At 51.2% G+C, this 24,510-nt stretch overlaps 3 pseudogenes; all 3 read right to left on the minus strand.

Moving 5' to 3' along the window:
- Positions 1–5,452: 5,452 nt before the first annotated feature.
- Positions 5,453–5,627, minus strand: LOC144675373 (U2 spliceosomal RNA; annotated as a pseudogene).
- An 11,409-nt stretch (positions 5,628–17,036) lies between these two features.
- Positions 17,037–17,210, minus strand: LOC144675370 (U2 spliceosomal RNA; annotated as a pseudogene).
- A 5,343-nt stretch (positions 17,211–22,553) lies between these two features.
- LOC144675371 (U2 spliceosomal RNA) lies at positions 22,554–22,727 on the minus strand (annotated as a pseudogene).
- Positions 22,728–24,510: the final 1,783 nt, after the last annotated feature.

The raw sequence follows: 24,510 nt of genomic DNA on the forward strand, positions 1-24,510 counted from the left end.
GCCCAAATCAGGCTAAAGACTGAACTCAATGGGCAGAATTTTTCGCTTGGCGGGCGGGCGCGTGTCCCATTCACTCGAGCCTGAAATGACACATGTTGACATCAGCCGAGCGTCCCAACGTCAACGCGCACTCTCGCGATATTTCGGTGCATCATTAAACATTGGCCTACGCTGCACCTGCAGAACAAATGAAGCAAACTCAGGCCAATAACACAAAATCAAATGTCATTTAATGTTGCAGGTGACAGATCCCTGAACTGAACATTAATTACCGTTAATTAAATTGCACAATCAGAAAAGTAAAATCTAAAATAAACCAACGCACCAGGCAGAATAATAGAAAGCAATCTTTTCTTTGTTTTCCATAAGCAGCGTTCCTTGAGCTATTTAATAGAGGCAGCACTGATGTTGATTCTATTGCTACCACTGAAAATACTGTAACTCCTTCCGCTGACTGGAAAGGCGTCAGCAACAGTTGCGCCTGCGCACTCGGGCCTCACTGTTGAATAGAAAAGTAGAGAGCTGATGCTTCAGTTATTCAGGGCATTGGTGTGACCCCATCTGGAGCACTGTGTACACTATTGGTCTCCTTATTTGAGGAAGAATGTCAATGCGTTGGAAGCCATTCAGATACGGTTTACCCAGCTAGTACCTGGATTGGGCGGATTGCCTTATGAGGAAGGATTGGACAGGCTAGGCCTGTATCTGCTGTAGTTCAGAAGAGTAAGGGGCGACCTGATTAAAACATACAAGAAGCTGAGGGGCCTTGAGAGGGTGGATGTGGAGAGGATGTTTCCTCTTGTGGGAGAATCTTGTATTTGGGGCCACTGTTTAAGACAGAGGTGAGGGGAAATTCTTTTCTCTCAGAGAGTCGTGAAACTTTGGAATTCTCTTCCTCAACAGGCGATGGAAGCAGAATCGTTGCATATTTTTAATTATTGAGAAGTAAGTGGATGAAAGGTTATCGAGGGTAGGGGGTAATGTGGAAATGAGGTTACGATCAGATCAGCCGGGAGCTTATTGAGTGGCGAAGTGGGCTTGAAAGGCTGAGAGGCCGACTCCTGTTGCTAATTCATATGTTCATGTGTTTTTGTTAGTAACATGAAGAGGTTTTCACCCTCAAAGGTATTCAGAAGGCAAGAGAGAGAGGGAGAGGCTGGGGGAACGTTTCCCGTCTCCAGAAAAACCTGAACAAAAACAAAAATACCTGGAAAAACACAGCAGGTCTGACAGCATCTGCGGAGAGGGACACAGTTAATGTTTCGAGTCCGAATGACCCGTCAACAGAACTTCTCTGTTGAAGGGTCATTCGGACTTGAAACGTTAACTGTGTCCCTCTCCGCAGATGCTGCCAGAACTGCTGAGTTTTTCCGGTCTTTTTGTTTTAGTTTTGGATATCCAGCGTCCGCAGTTTTTTGCTTTTATCCAGAAAAACCTGCTCCGGCTGCAGTCGATGGGGGTCGATATCAAGGAGGAACTCCAAGAGGTGAAGAGCCAGCAAGCCTCGCTCTTTGCCTCGGAGGCCTCTCTAGATGATCTTCCGGTCCAGAGTCCGCTCCGTGGAGCAGGATGAGACGTGCTCACGTTTCTTCTTCCAAAAGGTACACAGAGAGAGCTCTGTGATCAGCAGCCTGAAGGGAGAAGACAGCTCAGTAAAGTCATCGCAGTCCGACATTTTGAGGATCAGCAAATCCTTTTATGTCGGATTGTATGATGTGATGCCCACAGACAGTACGGAGTCCCAGTCCTTCCTGTCCACCATTACAAAGGGCTTTGATAACAGTACATGGGAGAGTCTGGACAAACATGGTGGATGTGCTCTCCAAAATGGGATTTGGGGAGGGAATCCGCAACACGCCTGGAGTCTCACCCCCTCTGCATGTTGCCCTCGAGGTGGCTGTGGTGGGGACAAGATCGTTGTTCACATCCTTGTGGATTGTGCCTTTGCAAAGAAGGTCTGGAGAGAGATTTTTTTTGCAAAAATATACTTTATTCATAAAATATCTTCAATCACATTCCAAACCATTTCAAAAACACCATTACAAGGGTACAATCCAGGTTAAACTTTTACAAAATGTATCACCAGGTGCATCAGTACAAACAATATTACAATCATTTACAGCCTTTCATTTTGAGCTGTACAGCCCGAGGGGCTCTAAACAGTTCCCAGTCTCTCGGTGCGCTGTAGCACAAAAGGTCTTAGACAGCGACCCTTCCCCATTGTGCCTTTGCGGCGGCTGCCCCAAGCTTTAGTGCGTCCCTCAGCACATAGTCCTGGACTTTGGAATGTGCCAGTCTGCAACACTCAGTCGGGGACAACTCTTTGCGCTGGAAGACCAACAAGTTTCGGGCAGACCAAAGCGCCTCTTTCACCGAGTTGATGATCCTCCAGCTGCAGTTGATGTTCCTCTCGGTGTGTGTCCCTGGGAACAGCCAGCAGAGCACAGAGTCCTGTGTCACAGAACTGATCGGGATGAACCTCGACAGAAACCACTGCATCTCTCTCCAGACCTTCTTTGCAAAGGCACAATCCATAAGGAGGTGAACAACGGTCTCGTGCCCAACACAGCCACCTCGAGGGCAACATGCAGAGGGGGTGAGACTCCTGGCGTGTAGGAAGGATCTGACCGGGAGGGCGTTTCTCACCACCAGCCAAGCTACGTCTTGGTGCTTGTTGGAAAGTTCTGGCGATGAGGCATTTTGCCAAATGACTTTCACAGTCTGCTGGGGAACCATCCGACAGGATTCTCCCTTTCTTTTTCCCGCAGGGCCTCTAAGACGATATGTGCCGACCACTGCCTGATGGACTTGTGGTCAAAGGTGTTTCTCTGCATACATTTTTCCACCAGGGACGGGTGGTACGGCACGGTCCAACTACTTGGAGCGTTCCGCGGCAGCGTGGCCAGACCCATCCTTCGCAACACTGAGGACAAGTAGAACCTCAACACATAGTTACACTTGGTGTTTGCGTACCAAGGGTCTACGCACAGCGTGATGCAGACGCACACAGTTTGAGGGCATGTTGGGAACGTATTCTCCCCCTTTATCCAGAGGCTTGTACATCACGTTCCTGCGGACACGATCCATTTTCGACCTCCAGATAAAGCGGAAGATGGCTCGGGTGATCGCCATCGCGCAAGAGTCTGGAATGGGCCAGACGTGCGCCACGTACAGGAACAGCGAGAGTGCCTCACACCTGATGACCAGGTTCTTACCCGCAAATGAGAGGGAGCGTCGCTCCCACATGCCCACTTTTCTTTCCACTATTGATACTCGCTCTTTCAAGTTTCTAACACATGCCTCGGTCCCTCTGAACCATATCCCCAGCACCTTCAGGCCGACAGCCCTGACGGTGAAGGGGACAAAGGATCGGTCAGCCCAGTTCCCAAAGAACATGGCCTCGCTCTTCCCACGATTTACTTTGGCTCCCGAGGCCAGATCGAACTGGTCGCAGACCTGGATCAGTCTGCGCACCGACAGCGGATCCGAGCAGAAGACAGCGACATCGTCCATGTACAGGGAGGCGTTGACCTGAGTGCCTCCACTGCCTGGGATTGGCACTCCTCATATGCCCGGATCCTTCCTGATGGACACAGCAAAGGGTTCTATGCAACTCACAAACAGGACAGGGGAGAGAGGGAAGCCCTGCCTGACTCCAGATTTAATCGGAAAGCTATCTGATTCCCAGCCATTGATTGAGACTGCGCTGTTAGTGTACAGCAGTTGGATCCAATTGGGTTTTGAAACATGTACATGTTGGAAAGTAAAGAAAGCTTCGCTGTCCTTCACCGTCACCCGAACGGTGTTACGTACCCCATGATATGGGGCTCGACTGGTTATAGCCATTGCTTCACGACTACACTTGATCTTTGCCAAAAGGCCGAGAAGCGATTCCATTTGCCTTCCTTGTTACCTGCTGTACCTGCATACTAGCTTACAGCGATTCATGCGCGAGGACACCCAGATCCCTCTGTGCTGAAGCATTTCTGAAGTTTCTCTCCATTTAAATAATAAGTCACCTTTTTATTCTTCTGACCAAAATGGATAACCTCACACTTATCCACGTTAAACTCCATCTGCCAAATTTTGCCCCATTCACCTAACCTGTCCAAATCCATTTGTAAATTTCTTATTTCTTCATTGCAACTTACTTTCCCACCTATTTTGGTGTCATCTGCAAAGTTAGCTATAGTACCTTCTACCCCTGAATCCAAGTAAATAGTTGGGGCCAAAGGACCGAACCCTGTGGCACCCCACTAGTTACAGCTTGCCATCCACAAAAGACCCATTAATCCTGACTCTCTGCTTTCTGTTGGTTAGCCAATCCTCTAGCCAAGCTAATATATTACCCTTAGCTGCGTGTGATCTTATCTTGTGTATTAATCTTTTGTGCGGCACCTTATCAAATGCCTTCTGGAAGTCCAGACATGCTACATCTACAGGATCCCCATTATCCACTTTGCTTGTCACATCTTCAAAGAACTCCAGCAAATTAGTCAAACACGATTCACTCTTCGTAAAGCCATGCCGACTCTGACGGATTGCAATTTGACTTGCATTTTAGGAAGGTAGTGAAGGCATTGGAGAGAGTGCAGAAGAGGTTTACGAGTTTGGTTCCAGGGGCGAGGAAGTTGAGTTATGAAGTAAGATTGGGGAAGCTGGGAATGTATTCCTTGGGGAAAAGAAGTCCGAGAGGAGACTTGATAGAGGTATTGAAAATCATGAGGGGTCGGGAGAGAGTAGATAGGGAGAAACTGTTTGCACCGGGGAAAGGATCGAGAAGGAGAGGGCACAGGTTTAAAGTAACTGGCAAAAGAAGCAAAAGTGACAGGAGCAGCGAGTGGCCAGGGTCTGGAATGCACCGCCTGATAGCGTGGCGGAGGCAGGTTCAATTGAAGAGGGAATGAGATGATTATTTGAAAAGAAAGCATGTGCCGGGTTACGTGGAGAAGGCAGGAGAAAGGCACGAGGTGGAATGTTCATTGGGAGAACTGGTGCAGGCACGACGGGGGGAATGGGCTCCTTGTGCAATGTAAGGATTGTGTGAATGTGGATGTAGAGGTTTCGGAGTAGCTGTGTAAAGTGTGTGAGGTTTGAGGTGTGAGTTTTGATTGTTGCTGTATCAGCAGCAGCGGCAGCGGCAGCAGAGAGCTGGTTTAAAATGTTGTGAGGCGAAAGGTGCAGCTGAGAGAGTGTTTGAGAGGTGTATTTGCAAGTGAAAGATGTTTTTATATGAGTGAGGTAGAGTGTTTGTGAGATGAGAGTGCTGTCTGTGAGTGTTGGGTGAGCGTGCATGTTTTTTGTGTGTAGCTGCTGCGGGTGAGTGAGTGAGTGAGAGAGAGAGAGAGAGAAAGAAAGAAAGTTGGGTTTTGGAACATGTACCTGTTGAAAAGTAAAGAAAGCAGATGTTTGTAAGAAAGCTATTTTTAGCATTGAAAATCCCCTGGAAAGGGGAGGGTGCACCGTTCCCAGAGATACTGCAATACCGGGTCGATGCGTGGAGTGGACGGAGCAAGCCCCTATTCCATCTCTCTGCTCCAAAAATCAATTTAATATATGGTCCCCAGATAAAGGACGTATCAGATATTAAACTGATAAGAACAGATTATTTTTTTTTGTAAAAATATACTTTATTCATAAAATATCTTCAATCACATTCCAAACCATTTCAAAAACAACATTACAAGGGTACAATCCAGGTTAAACTTTTACAAAATGTATCACCAGGTGCATCAGTACAAACAATATTACAGTCATTTACAGCCTTTCATTTTGATCTGTACAGCCCGAGGGGCTCTAAACAGTTCCCAGTCTCTCGGTGCGCTGTGGTAGAAAGGTCTTAGACAGCGACCCTTCCCCATTGCGCCTTTGCGGCAGCTGCCCCAAGCTTTAGTGCGTCCCTCAGCACCTAGTCCTGGACTTTGGATTGTGCCAGTCCGCAACAATCGGTCGGGGACAACTCTTTGTGCTGGAAGACCAACAAGTTTCGGGCAGACCAAAGCGCCTCTTTCACCGAGTTGATGATCCTCCAGCTGCAGTCGCTGTTTGTCTCGGTGTGTGTCCCTGGGAACAGCCCGTAGAGCACAGAGTCCTGTGTCACAGAACTGCTCGGGATGAACCTCGACAGCAACCACTGCATCTCTCTCCAGACTTTCTTTGCAAAGGCACAATCCACAAGGAGGTGGACAACGGTCTCTTCCCCACCACAGCCACCTCGAGGGCAACGTGCAGAGGGGGTGAGCTTCCTGGCGTGTAGGAAGGATCTGACGGGGAGGGCCTTTCTCACCACCAGCCAAGCTACGTCTTGGTGCTTGTTGGAAAGTTCTGGCGATGAGGCATTCTGCCAAATGACTTTGACAGTCTGCTCGGGGAACCATCCCACAGGGTCCACCCTCTCCTTATCCCTCAGGGCCTCTAGGACGTTACGTGCTGACCACTGCCTGATGGACTTGTGGTCAAAGGTGTTTTTCTGCATCAATTTTTCCACCAGGGACAGGTGGTACGGCACGGTCCAACTACTTGGAGCGTTCCGCGGCAGCGTGGCCAGACCCATCCTTCGCAACACCGGGGACAGGTAGAACCTCAGCACGTAGTGACACTTGGTGTTTGCGTACTGAGGGTCTACGCACCGCTTGATGCAGCCGCACACAAAGGTGGCCATCAGTATGAGGGCGATGTTGGGCACGTTTTTTCCCCCTTTATCTAGAGGCTTGTACATCGCGTCCCTGCGGACACGATCCATTTTCGACCTCCAGATAAAGCGGAAGATGGCTCGAGTGATCGCCGTCGCGCAGGAGTCTGGAATGGGCCAGACCTGCGCCACGTACAGCAACAGCGAGAGTACCTCACACCTGATGACCAGGTTCTTACCCGCAATGGAGAGGGAGCGTCGATCCCACATGCCCAGTTTCCTCTTCACCATAGCCACTCGCTCCTTCCAGTTTCTAACGCATGCCCCGGTCCCTCCGAACCATATCCCCAGCACCTTCAGGCCGTCAGCCCTGACAGTGAAGGGGACAAAGGATCGGTCAGCCCAGTTCCCAAAGAACATGGCCTCGCTCTTCCCACGATTTACCTTGGCTCCCGAGGCCAGTTCGAACTGGTCGCAGATGTGCATCAGTCTGCGCACCGACAGCGGATCCGAGCAGAAGACGGCGACGTCGTCCATGTACAGGGAGGCTTTTACCTGAGTGCCTCCACTGCCTGGGATCGTCACTCCTCTTATGCCCGGATCCTTCCTGATGGACTCGGCAAAGGGTTCTATGCAACACACGAAAAGGACAGGCGAGAGAGGACAGCCCTGCCTGACTCCAGATTTAATCGGAAAGCTATCTGTTTCCCACCCGTTGATTGAGACTGCGCTACTGATGTTAGTGTAGGGCAGTTGGATCCAATTTCGAATTCCCTCCCCAAAGCCCATTTTGGAGAGCACATCCCCCATGTAGGTGTGCGATATTCTGTCAAAGGCCTTCTCCTGATCCAAGCTGATGAGGCAGGTATCCACACCCCTGTCCTGTACATAGGCAATCGTATCCCTGAGCAGCGCCAGGCTGTCAGAGATCTTCCTGCCTGGCACAGAGCAGGTCTGGTCAGGGTGAATCACCAATTCCAGAGCGGATTTGACCCGATTGGCGATGACCTTGGACAGAATCTTATAGTCCATATTCAACAGTGAAATGGGTCGCCAATTTCTAATTTCCTCCCTTTCCCCCTTGTGCTTGTAGATGAGGGTGATGATGCCTATCCTCATGGATTCTGACATACTACCGGCCAGGAGCATACTCTCGTACACTCCTAGCAGGTCTGGGCCGATCAAGTCCCACAGAGCCGAATACAACTCCGCCGGCAAGCCGTCGCTTCCGGGAGTTTTACTCTTCTCGAAGGACTCGAGGGCCTTAGTCAGTTCATCAGGAGTTAGCGATTTGTCTAGGCTCTCCCGCGTACTGTGGTCTAAGACCTCCGTGATAGAGGACAGGAAGGACTGGGAGGCCGTGCTGTCCGTGGGCTTCACGTCATACAATCCGGCATAAAAGGATTTGCTGATCCTCAGAATGTCGGACCGTGATGACTTTACTGAGCCGTCTTCTTCCTTCAGGCTGCTGATCACAGAGCGCTCTCTGTGTACCTTTTGGAAGAAGAAACGTGAGCACGTCTCATCCTGCTCCACGGAGCGGACTCTGGAACGGAAGATGATCTTGGAGGCCTCCGAGGCAAAGTGCGAGGCTTGCTGGCCCTTCACCTCTTGGAGCTCCTCCTTGACATCGACCCCCATCGACTGCAGCCGCAGCAGATTCTGCATCTTTTTCTGGAGTCGGGACATTTCCCTCTGTTCCTTTCTAGCTTTCTGGGTGCCTTTGAGGATGAAAAACCTCTTGATGCTTCCCTTGATCGCTTCCCACCAGTGTGTCAGGGACTCAAAGAGGGGTTTCACGGTTCTCCAACCTTTGTAATCCCTCTTGAGCTCCTCAATGTTCTCTGGGGTCAGCAGTTGCACATTTAGCTTCCATGCCCCCCTGCCCACCCTCAGGTCCTTCTCCAAGTGGCAGTCCGCCAGTAGGAGGCAGTGGTCAGAGAAGAACACCGGCTTGACCTCGGTGGATCTGACTGTGAATGCACGGGACACAAACAGGAAGTCTATCCTGGATCGTGCAGCTTGGCATCCTTAACTGTTTCCATCAGGGAAACGTTCCAGCAGGTCAGACTGCCTGAAGCTACTGGGGATATGGTTCGGAGGGACCAGGGCATGCGTTAGAAACCGGAAGGAGCGAGTAGCTATGGTGAGAAAAGAACTGGGCATGTGGGAGCAAAGCTCCCTCTCCGTTGCGGGTAAGAACCTGCTCATCAGGTGTGAGGCACTCTCGGTGTTGCTGTACGTGGCGCGGGTCTGGCCCATTCCTCACTCCTGCGCTGTGGCGATCACGCCAGCCATCTTCCGCTTTATCTGGAGGTCAAAAGTGGATCCTGTTTGCAGGGACATGATGTAAAAAAACTCTGGATGAAGGGGGAAAAAACATGCCCAACATCACCCTCATCCTGATGGCCACCTTTGTGTATGGCAGTATCAAGCTGTGTGTAGACCCAAACACCAAGCGTCACTACGTGCTGAGGTTCTACCTGTCCCTGGTGTTGCGAAGGATGGGTCTGGCCACCCTGCCGCGGAACGCTCCAAGTGCCGTATCACCTGCCCCGTGTGGAAAAACTTATGCAGAGAAACACCTTTGTCCGCAAGTCCATCAGGCAGTGGTTAGCACGTATCACCCTAGAGGCCCTGCGGGAAAAGGAGATGGTGGATTCCGGCGGACGGTTCGCCGAACAGACCGTCAGGGTCATTTGGCAGAATGCCTCATCACCAGAACTCTGAAGAGAGTGGCCGTGGTTCTTGTCGAGGTGCATCCCGAGCAGTTCCGTGACACAGGTATGGACTCTGTGCTCCAGGGGCTGTTCCCAGGGACACACGCCGAGACAAACATCAACTACCGCCGGAGGATCCACTCGGTGAAAGACACTCTTTGGCTGTCCGAAACTTGTTGGTCTTCCATTGCAAAGAGTTGGCACATTCCAAGGTCCAGGACTACGTGCTGAGGGACGCACTAAAGTTTGGGGCAAAGGCGTAATGGAGAAAGGTCGCTGTCTACGGTTGCGCTAGATGTGTCGTGTAACTGGCAGGTAATGGAAAATTTCGAGAAACACTCAGTCACAAGGGAGAACACGTGACAGGCATGAGAGACAATCCATGAGTCTTTGTAGCTGAGTTTCCGTGTGAGCAACTAGCTCACAGCGCAGAGGAGTTCTTCGATCGAGGCCTGCTGTATTTTTGTCTTTGCTTTCAGCTTGAGCAGTCAAAGAACAAAGAAGAAAAAAAAGTACAGCACAGGAACAGGCCCTTCGGCCCTCCAAGCCTGCGCCGATCGGTCTGTGGAGCTTGCCAGCTGACCAGGTATGCAGCTAAAGTCCTTCCACATCTACAGGGAAGGCAAAGTCAGCAGCGTTTCTCCCAGAGTGTAGAGAGTCCTTGGAACTCTCTTCCTCGAAAGGTGGTGGAAACAGAGTCTTTGAATATTTTCAAGACAGAGCTGGATAGATTAACAAGGCGGGGTTGGAAGGTTATCGCTGGTAGGCAGGAATGTGGGGTTGAGGTTACAATCGGATCAGCCATGATCTTCTGAGTAGTGGAGCAGGCTCTTGGGGCCCAGTGGCCTACTCCTGCTCCTAAGTTGTATGTTCAGACATGTAGGGGCATTACTTTTTACTGATTCCAGTGCTTCTCCTGCACTGAACCTGGAGAGTACTACGTCAGCTGCTGTTGAGTTGTTTCCTGATGCCCTGCTTTCTTTTGTACGAGCTGTCTAGCATCCTCGTTTATGGGCTTCCTTTGCTTGGCATTGGGCCTTCTTTTGGGCTGACTGTTGGTCTATTTCCTTTACGGGATGTCAGCATGACATCACCAGAAGGGAAATGTGTCATGTTATGAAGTCACAGTAAATAAGTCCAATGCATTATATCATTATAATAACACAAGATGATGATCAGCAGTGAGAAGGCAGGTGGCAGCAAGGATAAGTACAGGTACGACACAGCGAACAGCCTTAGATCCTGTTAAAATGTTGAAAATGTTTCTCCCCTTCTCGAAGATTATTTCCTTCAAAATTTTAGAAATCTTTCAGCTTCAACCAGAAGTCACACACAAGCCAAACAACAAAACCACCTGCGTGCACAGCACAGCACAGCACACCATCTGCCAGCCTGCAATGATGTCGGCTCTCTTTTAATCACCTTTTCCCCTCCCATCAGTCCTATTCAGCAGGCAAGCAAAGGAGCGCAGAAAATACATCTGCACGGCTGTTTCTAACTTCTAGAAAGGGAACAGCCTTATCCTAGGAAAGTGAAAAATACCTATACTGTCACAAAGTGATGAACTTGAACTGCAAAACACCACGCTTACCTGAGCTTGTGTCACAGTTTTTGCTGTCTATCTCAGCCAGTATTCTCAGTCGTCCATCCTGGCTTCTTGCTCTCTCTGCAGCTTTCAGATGCCTCCCCTTGGCCGGCCTCAGTTCTCGGTGATAGATCAGCGCTCGGTATTATTTCTGTCCTCAGTGGTAACTGCTAGGGGAGAAAGGCTTGACTTTTTCAATCACCTTTTACCTCAGTAAAATCCAAGTAGAACCTAAAGTGGCAATGCTTCTCCCTCTCAGCACCCAACATGTCTTGCCTTTTCTTCAGGTTGGATTTGAGGAAGCACTACAGTTGCTGCCTGGCTGCCATTTCAAGTACAGAGACAAGGGGCAGCCCCATGACCCCTCCCCCGACTCCTGCACAATATGCAAATGTAGCACATTGTCTGAGTGCAATTTGGGAGCTGAAGACGGTTTCACAGTGGGATACAAGATATGAGGAGAGGTTTCCTCACAGACACACCGCCACATAAGCCCCTTTAAATTTGCGCGGCTGTGCAAAAAGTTTAATGGGCCCGCACACTTAAACAAATCGGTCACGCACTGTAATGACTCGCCTCATTCAGTTCAACAGAAATTAGGATCATGTTTTTAACCTGTGCCCTAGTTTTAAAATATTTTGTGTTCCATATTTACTTTCTCAATTTGTTATTAATTTACTTTACATTGCTTTATATTCTATTTTGTCTTGGACATGCATCACGGTTCGTTCAATCTCACTGGTTAAGAAAATTAAAATATTTAGTTTGATCAGGGTCTTACACTTGTCAAGAGGAGCCCTTTCAAATACTGGCCTGCTTTTGGAGGCCTGAAGTCACTGGAGCTGCACAAGTCAAGACGACTGAAGGCCTGATTCGCTGTGTAATATACTTTGCAGCATCTTGTTGCACTAGCAGGCAGGAAGGAGTTTTCAGCAATGCAGTTTAAAGGCTTGATACACTAAGTACACTTTCATTTCAGGTTTGTCATTTCAGGACGCTGCGTGTTTTTTTGCTCTGTTTTCTGACTCTGAAATTCTAATTCAGACTGTGGAGAAGAGCTGTTGTTGCTGCTGTTGGTTTTCTTTGTAACTGTTGTCGTTTTTTTGTGGAAAAATATACCTTATCCATAAAATATCTGAAAGAACATTACAAAACATTTCAAAATGGCCATCGCAAAAAGTGCAATCATATTCCAGTTTTTCAAATAGATCATGTCGCACCCTGCGACGCTTCAATACGATCAATGAACATTACAGACATTTCAACATGCTCATTACAGGCAGTCAGACAGTGCAATAGTATTCAAGTTATCTACATAGATCATGTTGCACTCTGAGGTGCTTCAATACAATTGTGATAAATGTAATATTCACTGCATACATTCAATGTGAGTCTTTCAGGCCGAGGGGTCTATACCTTTCCCAGTCCCTCGGTGCACTATGGCTGAAAGGTCTTAGACAGCGACCGTTCCCCACTGCGCATTTGTGGTGGCTGCCCCAAGCTTTAGTGCGTCCCTCAGCACGTAGTCCTCGGCCTTGGAATGTGCCAGCCAGTCTGCAACACTCTGCTGGGGACAACTCATTGCACTGGAAGACCAACAAGTTTCGGGCAGACCAAAGAGCGTCTTTCACCGAGTAGATGATCCTCCACCTGCTTGTCTCGATGTGCGTCCCTGTCCCTGGGATCAACACGTAGAGCACAGAGACCTGTGTCACAGAACTGCTTGGGATGAACCGCGACAAAAACCACGGCAACTCTCTGCAGACCTTCTTTGCAAACGCACATTCCACAAAGAGGTGAACAACGGTCTCGTCCCCACGACAGCCACCTCGAGGTCAACATGCAGAGAGGGTGAGACTTCAGGAAGGATCTGACGGGGAGGGCATTTCTCACCACCAGCCAAGCTACGTCTTGGTGCTTGTTGGAAAGTTCTGGAGACGAGGCATTCTGCCAAACGACTTTGACAGTCTGCTCGGGGAAACATCGCACAGGATCCACCATCTCCTTTCCCCGCAGGGCCTATAGGACGTTACGTGCCGACCACTGCCTGATGGACTTGGGGTCAAAGGTGTTTTTCTGCATAAAGTTTTCCACCAGGGACAGGTGGTACGGCACGGTCCAACTACTTGGAGCGTTCCGCGGCAGCGTGGCCACACCCATCCTTCGCTAAACCGGGGACAGGTAGAACCTCAGCACGTAGTGACACCTGGTGTTTGCGTACCGAGGGTCTACGCACAGCTTGATACAGCCGCACACAAAGGTGGCCATCAGTGTGAGGGCGATGTTGGGCACGTTTATTCCCCCTTTATCTAGAGGCTTATACAGCGCGTCCCTGCGGACACGATCCATTTTCGACCTCCAGATAAAGCGGAAGATGGCTCGGGTGATTGCCGTCGCGCAGCAGTCTGGAATGGGCCAGACCTGCGCCATGTACAGCAACAGCGAGAGTGCCTCACACCTGATGACCAGGTTCTTACCCGCAACGGAGAGGAAGCGTCGCTCCCAGATTCCCAGTTTCCTTTTCACCATAGACACTGGATCCTTCCAGTTTCTAACGCATACCCCGGTCCCTCTGAACCATATCCCCAGCACCTTCAGGCCGTCAGCACTGACGGTGAAGGGGACAAAGGATCGGTCAGCCCAGTTCCCAAAGAACACGGCCTCGCTCTTCCCACGATTTACCTTGGCTCCCGAGTCCAGTTCGAACTGGTCGCAGATGTGGATCAGTCTGCACACCGACAGCGGATCAGAACAGAAGACGGCGACATCGTCCATGTACAGGGAGGCTTTGATCTGAGTGCCTCCACTGCCTGGGATCGTAACTCCTCTAATGCCCGGATCCTTCCTGATGGACTCAGCAAAGAACAGGCGAGAGAGGACAGCCCTGCCTGACTCCAGATTTAATTGGAAAGCTATCTGATTCCCACCCATTGATTGAGACTGCGCTACTGATGTTAGTGTAGAGTAGGATCCAACTGGATCCAATTGCGAATTCCCTCCCCAAACCCCATTTTGAGAGCACATCCACCATGTAGGTGTGCGATATTCTGTCAAAGGCTTTCTCCTAATCCAGGCTGATGAGGCAGGTGTCCACACCCCTGTCCTGCACATAGGCAATCGTATCCCTGAGCAGCGCCAGGCTGTCAGAGATCTTCCTGCCCGGCACAGTGCAGGTCTGGTCAGGGTGTATCACCAATTCCAGAGCGGATTTGACCCGATTGGCGATGACCTTGGACAGAATCTTATAGTCCACATTCAACAGTGAAATGGGTCGCCAATTTCTAATTTCCTCCCTTTCTTCCTTGTGCTTGTACATGAGGGTGATGATGCCTTTCCTCATGGATTCTGACATACTGCCGGCCAGGAGCATACTCTCGTACACCCCTAGCAGGTCTGGGCCCATCCAGTCCCACAGAGCCCAATACAATTCCGCCGGCAAGCCGTCGCTTCTGGGGAGATTTACTCTTCTCGAAGGACTCAAGGGCCTAAGTCAGTTCGTCAGGAGTTCGCGGTTTGTCCAGCCTCTCCCGTGTACTGTCGCCTAAGACCTCCGTGATAGAGGACAAGGAGGACTGGGAGGCCGTGCTGTCCGTCGGCTTCACGTCATAAAATCCGGCATAAAAGGATTTGCTGATCCTCAAAATGTCGGACTGCGCTGACTTTACTGATCTGTCTTCTTCATTCAGGCTGCTGAACACAGAGCTCTCTCTCTGTTCCTTTTGGAAGAAGAAACGTGAGCACGTCTCATCCTGCTCCACGGAGCGGACTCTGGAACGGAAGATGTTCTTGGAGGCAAAGTGCGAGGCTTGCTGGCTCTTCACCTCTTGGAGTTCTTCCTTGACATCGACCCCCACCGACTGCAGCCGGAGCAGATTCTGCATGTTTTTCTGGAGTCGGGACATTTCCCTCTCTTCCTTTCTAGCTTTCTGGATGCTTTTGAGGATGAAAAACCTCTTGGTGTTTCCCTTGATCGCTTCCCACCAGTGTGTCAGGGACTCAAAGAGGGGTTTCATGGTTCTCCAACCTTCATAAGCCCTCTTGAGCTCCTCAATGTTCTCTGGGGTCAGCAGTTGCACATTTAGCTTCCATGCCCCCCTGCCCACCCTCAGGTCCTTCTCCAAGTGGCAGTCCGCCAGTAGGATGCAGTGGTCAGAGAAGAACACCGGCTTGACCTCGGTGGATCTGACTGTGAATGCACGGGACACAAAGAGGAAGTCTATCCTGGAACGAATGGACCCGTCTGGCCGCGACCAGGTGTATCTACGCTGCGCTCCGTCTGCAGGGTTGCTGAAGACGTCGTGCAGCTTGGCATCCTTAACTGTTTCCATCAGGGATCTGGACGTAGCGTCCAATCTGCTTCCGGCCCTGCCGGATCGTCCAGCCGCATCGATGATGCAGTTGAAGTCCCCGCCCAGAATGACCGGCCTGGAGATCGCCAGCAGCAGTGGGAGCTGCTGAAAAACCTCCAGCCGCTCAGCTCCTTGTGACGGGCCATACACGTTAATTAACCGGAGTGGAGCGTTCTTGTACATTACGTCTGCTACGAGGAGTCGCCCGCCCACCACCTCCTTGACCTCGGAGACGGTGAAGTTGCCTCCCCGCAGCAGAATACCCAGGCCGGAGGAACGAGAGTCGTTTCCGCCCGACCAGATCGATGGCCCGTGGGACCACCACCGTGACCATTGCCTGTAGGAGCTGAACTGGATAACCTCACTTATCCACGTTAAACTCCATCTGCCAAATTTTGGCCCATTCACCTAACCTGTCCATATCCATTTGTAAATTTCTCATTTCTTCACTGCAACTTACTTTCCCACCTATTTTGGTGTCATCTGCAAATTTAGCTATGGTACCTTCTACTCCTGAATCCAAGTAAATAGTTGGGGCCCAAGGACCGAACCCTGTGGCACCCCACTAGTTACAGCTTGCCATCCACAAAAGACCCATTTATCCTGACTCTCTGCTTTCTGTTGGTTAGCCAAAGCTCTATCCAAGCAAATATATTACCCTTAGCTGCGTGTGATCTTATCTTGTGTATTAATCTTTTGTGCGGCACCTTATCAAATGCCTTCTGGAAGTCCAGACATACTACATCTACAGGATCGCCATTATCCACTTTGCTTGTCACATCTTCAAAGAACTCTAGCGATTTAGTCAAACACGATTTAGTCTTCATAAAGCCATGCTGACTCTGATGGATTGCATTTTGACTTGCATTTTAGGAGGGTAGTGAAGGCATTGGAGAGAGTGCAGAAGAGGTTTACGAGTTTGGTTCCAGGGGCGAGGAAGTTGAGTTATGAAGTAAGATTGGAGAAGTTGGGACTGTATTCCTTGGGGAAAAGAAGTCTGAGAGGAGACTTGATAGAGGTATTGAAAATCATGAGGTATCTGGAGAGAGTAGATAGGGAGAAACTGCTTGCACCGATGAAAGGATCGAGAAGGAGCGGGCACAGGTTTAAAGTAACTAGCAGAAGAAGCAAAAGTGATAGGAGCAGCGAGTGGTCAGGGTCTGGAATGCACCGCCTGATAGCGTGGCGGAGGCAGGTTCAATTGAAGAGGGAATGAGATGATTATTTGAAAAGAAAGCATGTGCTGGGTTACGTGGAGAAGGCAGGAGAATGGCACGAAGTGAAATGTTCATTGGGAGAGCTGGTGCAGTCACGACGGGCGGAATGGGCTCCTTGTGCAGTGTAAGGATTGTGTGAACGTGGATGTAGACGTTTCCGAGTAGCTGTGTAAAGTGTGTGAGCTTTGAGGTGTGAGTTTTGACTGTTGCTGTATCAGCAGCAGCAGCAGCAGCGGGCGGGAGCGGCAGCAGAGAGCTGGTTGAAAGTGTTGTGAGGCGAAAGGTGCAGCTGAGAGAGTGTTTGAGAGGTGTATTTGCAAGTGAAAGATGTTTTTGTATGAGTGAGGTAGAGTGTTTGTGAGATGAGAGTGGTGTCTGTGAGCGTTGGGTGAGCGTGCGTGTTTTTTGTGTGTAGATGGTGCGGGTGAGTGAGAAAGAAAGAAAGTTGTGTTTTGAAAGATGTGCATGTTGAAAAGTAAAGAAAGCAGATGTTTGTAAGAAAACTATTTTTAGCATTGAAAATCCCCTGGAAAGGGGTGGTGCACCATTCCCAGAGATACTGCAATACCGGGTCGATGCGTGGAGTGGACGGAGCAAGCCCCTATTCCATCTCCCTGTTCCAAAAATCAATTTAATATATGGTCCCCAGATAAGGGACGTATCAGATGTTAAACTGATAAGAACAGATTTTTTTTTTTGTAAAAATATACTTTATTCATAAAATATCTTCAATCACATTCAAAACCATTTCAAAAACAACATTACAAGGGTACAATCCAGGTTAAACTTTTACAAAATGTATCACCAGGTGCATCAGTACAAACAATATTACAATCATTTACAGCCTTTCATTTTGATCTGTACAGCCCGAGGGGCTCTAAACAGTTCCCAGTCTCTCGGTGCGCTGTGGTAGAAAGGTCTTAGACAGCGACCCTTCCCCATTGCGCCTTTGCGGCAGCTGCCCCAAGCTTTAGTGCGTCCCTCAGCACGTAGTCCTGGACTTTGGATTGTGCCAGTCCGCAACAATCGGTCGGGGACAACTCTTTGTGCTGGAAGACCAACAAGTTTCGGGCAGACCAAAGCGCCTCTTTCACCGAGTTGATGATCCTCCAGCTGCAGTCGATGTTTGTCTCGGTGTGTGTCCCTGGGAACAGCCCGTAGAGCACAGAGTCCTGTGTCACAGAACTGCTCGGGATGAACCTCGACAGCAACCACTGCATCTCTCTCCAGACTTTCTTTGCAAAGGCACAATCCACAAGGAGGTGAACAACGGTCTCTTCCCCACCACAGCCACCTCGAGGGCAACGTGCAGAGGGGGTGAGCCTCCTGGCGTGTAGGAAGGATCTGACGGGGAGGGCCTTTCTCACCACCAGCCAAGCTACGTCTTGGTGCTTGTTGGAAAGTTCTGGCGATGAGGCATTCTGCCAAATGACTTTGACAGTCTGCTCGGGGAACCATCCCACAGGGTCCACCCTCTCCTTATCCCTCAGGGCCTCTAGGACGTTACGTGCTGACCACTGCCTGATGGACTTGTGGTCAAAGGTGTTTTTCTGCATCAATTTTTCCACCAGGGACAGGTGGTACGGCACGGTCCAACTACTTGGAGCGTTCCGCGGCAGCGTGGCCAGACCCATCCTTCGCAACACCGGGGACAGGTAGAACCTCAGCACGTAGTGACACTTGGTGTTTGCGTACTGAGGGTCTACGCACCGCTTGATGCAGCCGCACACAAAGGTGGCCATCAGTATGAGGGCGATGTTGGGCACGTTTTTTCCCCCTTTATCTAGAGGCTTGTACATCGCGTCCCTGCGGACACGATCCATTTTCGACCTCCAGATAAAGCGGAAGATGGCTCGAGTGATCGCCGTCGCGCAGGAGTCTGGAATGGGCCAGACCTGCGCCACGTACAGCAACAGCGAGAGTACCTCGCACCTGATGACCAGGTTCTTACCCGCAATGGAGAGGGAGCGTCGCTCCCACATGCCCAGTTTCCTTTTCACCATAGCCACTCGCTCCTTCCAGTTTCTAACGCATGCCCCGGTCCCTCCGAACCATATCCCCAGCACCTTCAGGCCGTCAGCCCTGACAGTGAAGGGGACAAAGGATCGGTCAGCCCAGTTCCCAAAGAACATGGCCTCGCTCTTCCCACGATTTACCTTGGCTCCCGAGGCCAGTTCGAACTGGTCGCAGATGTGCATCAGTCTGCGCACCGACAGCGGATCCGAGCAGAAGACGGCGACGTCGTCCATGTACAGGGAGGCTTTTACCTGAGTGCCTCCACTGCCTGGGATCGTCACTCCTCTTATGCCCGGATCCTTCCTGATGGACTCGGCAAAGGGTTCTATGCAGCACACGAAAAGGACAGGCGAGAGCGGACAGCCCTGCCTGACTCCAGATTTAATCGGAAAGCTGTCTGTTTCCCACCCATTGATTGAGACTGCGCTACTGATGTTAGTGTAGAGCAGTTGGATCCAATTTCGAATTCCCTCCCCAAAGCCCATTTTGGAGAGCACATCCCCCATGTAGGTGTGCGATATTCTGTCAAAGGCCTTCTCCTGATCCAAGCTGATGAGGCAGGTATCCACACCCCTGTCCTGTACATAGGCAATCGTATCCCTGAGCAGCGCCAGGCTGTCAGAGATCTTCCTGCCTGGCACAGAGCAGGTCTTGTCAGGGTGAATCACCAATTCCAGAGCGGATTTGACCCGATTGGCGATGACCTTGGACAGAATCTTATAGTCCATATTCAACAGTGAAATGGGTCGCCAATTTCTAATTTCCTCCCTTTCCCCCTTGTGCTTGTAGATGAGGGTGATGATGCCCTTCCTCATGGATTCTGACATACTACCGGCCAGGAGCATACTCTCGTACACCCCTAGCAGGTCTGGGCCGATCAAGTCCCACAGAGCCGAATACAACTCCGCCGGCAAGCCGTCGCTTCCGGGAGTTTTACTCTTCTCGAAGGACTCGAGGGCCTTAGTCAGTTCATCAGGAGTTAGCGGTTTGTCAAGGCTCTCCCGCGTACTGTGGTCTAAGACCTCCGTGATAGAGGACAGGAAGGACTGGGAGGCCGTGCTGTCCGTGGGCTTCACGTCATACAGTCCGGCATAAAAGGATTTGCTGATCCTCAGAATGTCGGACCGGGATGACTTCACTGAGCCGTCTTCTTCCTTCAGGCTGCTGATCACAGAGTGCTCTCTGTGTACCTTTTGGAAGAAGAAACGTGAGCACGTCTCATCCTGCTCCACGGAGCGGACTCTGGAACGGAAGATGATCTTGGAGGCCTCCGAGGCAAAGTGCGAGGCTTGCTGGCCCTTTACCTCTTGGAGCTCCTCCTTGACATCGACCCCCATCGACTGCAGCCGGAGCAGATTCTGCATCTTTTTCTGGAGTCGGGACATTTCCCTCTGTTCCTTTCTAGCTTTCTGGGTGCCTTTGAGGATGAAAAACCTCTTGATGCTTCCCTTGATCACTTCCCACCAGTGTGTCAGGGACTCAAAGAGGGGTTTCACGGTTCTCCAACCTTTGTAATCCCTCTTGAGCTCCTCAATGTTCTCTGGGGTCAGCAGTTGCACATTTAGCTTCCATGCCCCCCTGCCCACCCTCAGGTCCTTCTCCAAGTGGCAGTCCGCCAGTAGGAGGCAGTGGTCAGAGAAGAACACCGGCTTGACCTCGGTGGATCTGACTGTGAATGCACGGGACACAAAGAGGAAGTCTATCCTGGAACGAATGGACCCGTCTGGCCGCGACCAGGTGTATCTACGCTGCGCTCCGTCTGCAGGGTTGCTGAAGACGTCGTGCAGCTTGGCATCCTTAACTGTTTCCATCAGGGATCTGGACGTAGCGTCCAATCTGCTTCCGGCCCTGCCGGATCGTCCAGCCGCATCGATGATGCAGTTGAAGTCCCCGCCCAGAATGACCGGCCTGGAGGTCGCCAGCAGCAGTGGGAGCTGCTGAAAAACCTCCAGCCGCTCAGCCCCTTGTGCCGGGCCATACACGTTAATTAACCGGAGTGGAGCGTTCTTGTACATTACGTCTGCTACCAGGAGTCGCCCGCCCACCACCTCCTTGACCTCGGAGACGGTGAAGTTGCCTCCCCGCAGCAGAATACCCAGGCCGGAGGAACGAGAGTCGTTTCCGCCCGACCAGATCGATGGCCCGTGGGACCACCATCGTGACCATTGCCTGTAGGAGCTGAGGTGCGGTATCGCACACTCCTGCAGAAACAACAGGTCAGCTTTGACCTTGGCTAGGTAGTCCAAGGTCGCAACACATCGCGTAGTAGATTTAATGCTACGCACATTTATGGATACAAACTTTAAACCCATTTTAAAGCATTTATTCTCCTACCAAACCCACTGTCTCTGAGAGTCCCAGACCTTTAGTCTGCTCCTTCATACCCGTAGTGAGCTCAAATTCCTTCACTTTGGATGGGCTGAGGTAGATCTCCTTGGCCGTGTTCTGCTCCGGTGGCATCTGGAGGTTCACGTAGAGAGCGGGTTTTGAGATGACCTTTGCTGGAGAAGCTTCTCCAAAACTCACCCCCTCTGGGGTGTTGCTGTTCCCGGCTTCCTGGAGCTGGGGTGCGATGATTGCCTCACTGCTCCCAGATTCCAGGGGCTGTGGTGCACTGGCCTCCTCAGGTTGCAGGCAAAGTTGGGGTGCGCTGGTCTCCTTGTTGTCTCCAATTTTCTGGAGCTCGGGTGTCTCGTCCTCCAACGCCCTGGAGCTTTGCCGCCTCTTCTGTCGGTGCCGCTCTGGCACTTCATCATCCGAAGAGCTGCTGCCCTTGTCATCCGTGTCGGATGGGAGACGCCTCTTGCCGCTTCTCTGGGAAACGCCTTTGCTTCTTCTTCGCTCCCTCTTACTTTTCTTGTTCTTCACCGTCCGCCACTCCCCCTGCTGCTTTTCCACTGCTGCCTCCTCCTCCATTGATTCGCTGTCCTGAGGACTGGGAGGTTCAGGGGGTAGTGCTGCTGATTGGCTCTCTGTTGCCTCAATCTCTTTCTCCACCTTGTCTCTCTCTGTGTCCTCCTTTGTCCAGTTGAGCTCCCTGGGGGCCTTGGTGGTTGGAGTGACACGGAACATTTCTTCTGCTTCCCCCTGGTCGGCTTTGGCTGCCTGTGCGTAAGTACGGCAGCGTTTGGGGCAGGTCCTGTAGAGGTGACTTGCCTCGCCACACAGGTTGCAGCACTTGGCCTGTTTGCAGTCTTTTGTCTGGTGCCCTTCCTGTTTGCAGATCTTGCAGAGGGAGGCGCTGCAGTTGGCCGCCACATGACCAGCCTTGCCGCATGAGCGACAATGCTTGGGTTGCCCAGCGTAGACCAGGTAGCCACGGTTTCCCCCGATGGCGAAACTGGAGGGAGGGTGGAAAATGGCTCCCTTACCGTCGGTCTTTAGCGTGACCTTAAACAGGCGTTTGCCTGTCCAGATCCCCAAGTCGTCTCGAATCTCGGTGCCGCTCCCCACCTTATCGAAGTACCTGGTGAGGAAGGTGACCACGTCGGCGACAGGGACGAAGGGGTTGTACACATGCACCATCACCTCACGTTCCCGTTGCAACGGCAGAGAAAAGTGCGGCTCCGCCGTCAGGATCTTCATCTCCGGCAGGTCTCTCTTCTCCTCGAACACCCTCAGGAGCCGGACGCAGTCTGCCACCCGCTTGAACGTCACGTCAAAATAACCGCCTTTGCGGGAGTCGTGCAGGGTGAAGATCTCCGTAGCTTGGAAGCCGCACGCCTTCAACAGGATCCTCCTGGTGAAGAAGCCCCGATCCATAGGTGATCCTCCTTCGCTGTGGTTCACCGTGACTCGGACGGTGATAGGTAACCCACGGTATGGATTTGGATTGCGATTGGTTATCGCCCTTCCATCCCGACCTTGCCTTGGCAGGACCATGGTGTCGCCCCTGCAACACTTGATCTTAGCCAAAAGGCCGAGAAGGGATGAGAAAGAAAGAAAGTTGTGTTTTGAAAGATGTGCATGTTGAAAAGTAAAGAAAGCAGATGTTTGTAAGAAAACTATTTTTAGCATTGAAAATCCCCTGGAAAGGGGTGGTGCACCATTCCCAGAGATACTGCAATACCGGGTCGATGCGTGGAGTGGACGGAGCAAGCCCCTATTCCATCTCCCTGCTCCAAAAATCAATTTAATATATGGTCCCCAGATAAGGGACGTATCAGATATTAAACTGATAAGAACAGATTTTTTTTTTTGTAAAAATATACTTTATTCATAAAATATCTTCAATCACATTCCAAACCATTTCAAAAACAACATTACAAGGGTACAATCCAGGTTAAACTTTTACAAAATGTATCACCAGGTGCATCAGTACAAACAATATTACAGTCATTTACAGCCTTTCATTTTGATCTGTACAGCCCGAGGGGCTCCAAACAGTTCCCAGTCTCTCGGTGCGCTGTGGTAGAAAGGTCTTAGACAGCGACCCTTCCCCATTGCGCCTTTGCGGCAGCTGCCCCAAGCTTTAGTGCGTCCCTCAGCACGTAGTCCTGGACTTTGGATTGTGCCAGTCCGCAACAATCGGTCGGGGACAACTCTTTGTGCTGGAAGACCAACAAGTTTCGGGCAGACCAAAGCGCCTCTTTCACCGAGTTGATGATCCTCCAGCTGCAGTCGATGTTTGTCTCGGTGTGTGTCCCTGGGAACAGCCCGTAGAGCACAGAGTCCTGTGTCACAGAACTGCTCGGGATGAACCTCGACAGCAACCACTGCATCTCTCTCCAGACTTTCTTTGCAAAGGCACAATCCACAAGGAGGTGAACAACGGTCTCTTCCCCACCACAGCCACCTCGAGGGCAACGTGCAGAGGGGGTGAGCCTCCTGGCGTGTAGGAAGGATCTGACGGGGAGGGCCTTTCTCACCACCAGCCAAGCTACGTCTTGGTGCTTGTTGGAAAGTTCTGGCGATGAGGCATTCTGCCAAATGACTTTGACAGTCTGCTCGGGGAACCATCCCACAGGGTCCACCCTCTCCTTATCCCTCAGGGCCTCTAGGACGTTACGTGCTGACCACTGCCTGATGGACTTGTGGTCAAAGGTGTTTTTCTGCATCAATTTTTCCACCAGGGACAGGTGGTACGGCACGGTCCAACTACTTGGAGCGTTCCGCGGCAGCGTGGCCAGACCCATCCTTCGCAACACCGGGGACAGGTAGAACCTCAGCACGTAGTGACACTTGGTGTTTGCGTAGTGAGGGTCTACGCACCGCTTGATGCAGCCGCACACAAAGGTGGCCATCAGTATGAGGGCGATGTTGGGCACGTTTTTTCCCCCTTTATCTAGAGGCTTGTACATCGCGTCCCTGCGGACACGATCCATTTTCGACCTCCAGATAAAGCGGAAGATGGCTCGAGTGATCGCCGTCGCGCAGGAGTCTGGAATGGGCCAGACCTGCGCCACGTACAGCAACAGCGAGAGTACCTCGCACCTGATGACCAGGTTCTTACCCGCAATGGAGAGGGAGCGTCGATCCCACATGCCCAGTTTCCTTTTCACCATAGCCACTCGCTCCTTCCAGTTTCTAACGCATGCCCCGGTCCCTCCGAACCATATCCCCAGCACCTTCAGGCCGTCAGCCCTGACAGTGAAGGGGACAAAGGATCGGTCAGCCCAGTTCCCAAAGAACATGGCCTCGCTCTTCCCACGATTTACCTTGGCTCCCGAGGCCAGTTCGAACTGGTCGCAGATGTGCATCAGTCTGCGCACCGACAGCGGATCCGAGCAGAAGACGGCGACGTCGTCCATGTACAGGGAGGCTTTTACCTGAGTGCCTCCACTGCCTGGGATCGTCACTCCTCTTATGCCCGGATCCTTCCTGATGGACTCGGCAAAGGGTTCTATGCAGCACACGAAAAGGACAGGCGAGAGCGGACAGCCCTGCCTGACTCCAGATTTAATCGGAAAGCTATCTGTTTCCCACCCATTGATTGAGACTGCGCTACTGATGTTAGTGTAGAGCAGTTGGATCCAATTTCGAATTCCCCCCC

Source organism: Cetorhinus maximus, unplaced genomic scaffold (assembly GCF_964194155.1).
Source record: "Cetorhinus maximus unplaced genomic scaffold, sCetMax3.hap1.1 HAP1_SCAFFOLD_979, whole genome shotgun sequence".
Classification (NCBI taxonomy): Eukaryota; Metazoa; Chordata; class Chondrichthyes; order Lamniformes; family Cetorhinidae; genus Cetorhinus; species Cetorhinus maximus.